Source organism: Gastrolobium bilobum, unplaced genomic scaffold, assembly GCF_033153095.1.
Source record: "Gastrolobium bilobum isolate Gb01-03AN ecotype WA unplaced genomic scaffold, APGP_CSIRO_Gbil_v1 utg47710, whole genome shotgun sequence".
NCBI lineage: Eukaryota > Viridiplantae > Streptophyta > Magnoliopsida > Fabales > Fabaceae > Gastrolobium > Gastrolobium bilobum.
In genome coordinates this window covers 26,388-27,296 of record NW_026898324.1, presented here as the reverse complement: position 1 = coordinate 27,296, position 909 = coordinate 26,388, and positions in this window count along the sequence as shown.

Here is a 909-nt window from a genome sequence, read left to right as displayed (position 1 = left end):
TTGATAAAGTTGAGATGGTTAAGTTAATAAAGAGAGTAACATTGAGTGTAAATTATGAATATGAGTTTGTAGATGAAAAAATTCAGGAGTGTGTTTGTGGCTAAAGGACCTTAAATGGTTAATCGGAAACATAAACTATTGGGAGGATTGTTAGTTTCGTATCACAAAGAGAAAGATATAGTTGTGAGTACCTAAAAAGAGGTGAAGACACGTGACAAGGAAAAATAAAGTATATGAGTATAGAATTTAATGTGAGTCAGAATTATAGGATACGGCAAAGTGCCTTCGAAATTAGAGAGTATGTGCTTAGGTGGAAGCCAAGAAAGCAACGAAATGGTAAGGTTAGTAACATCAGTGAAAAAGACTGGTACAAAATAGATGTGGGGTATTGTTGAAACAGCACGGACAACGAAAAGTGTCAAGTACTAAAGAAAGTGGGAGTTGGAAATTCTCCAGGAATAACTAGTGAATGTGCATGAGAACGGTTAGAGCCTAGTATGAAAATGATTAGATGCTTTTGAGAACGACCATGGGTCAGAAAGATAGATAGAGATGAGAATGAGCTGAATTGATACCAATAAATCTGTAATATGGTTATGTTATTACCTAAATATCAGCGGAAGTGAAACGGTAAACCAGAGAAAGTTTAAAGTATTGTGAATTAAAAGGTCACAGAACCATGAGAGACGAGTAAGTGTGAAGGGTCAAAGGATAATGAGTATCACGAAAAGGAGACTATGTTTATGATAAAAGTAAAATGATAAAGATACACACTTGAGGTTGCTACTTGGGAACGGGAGGATGAGGTTCTCCGACTGTATCCTGAGTTAGCGGACGAGCATGAGTTAATTTTGCGGACAAAATTCTAAAAGGTGGAGTGAATATAACACCTCACATTTCTAAATCAAA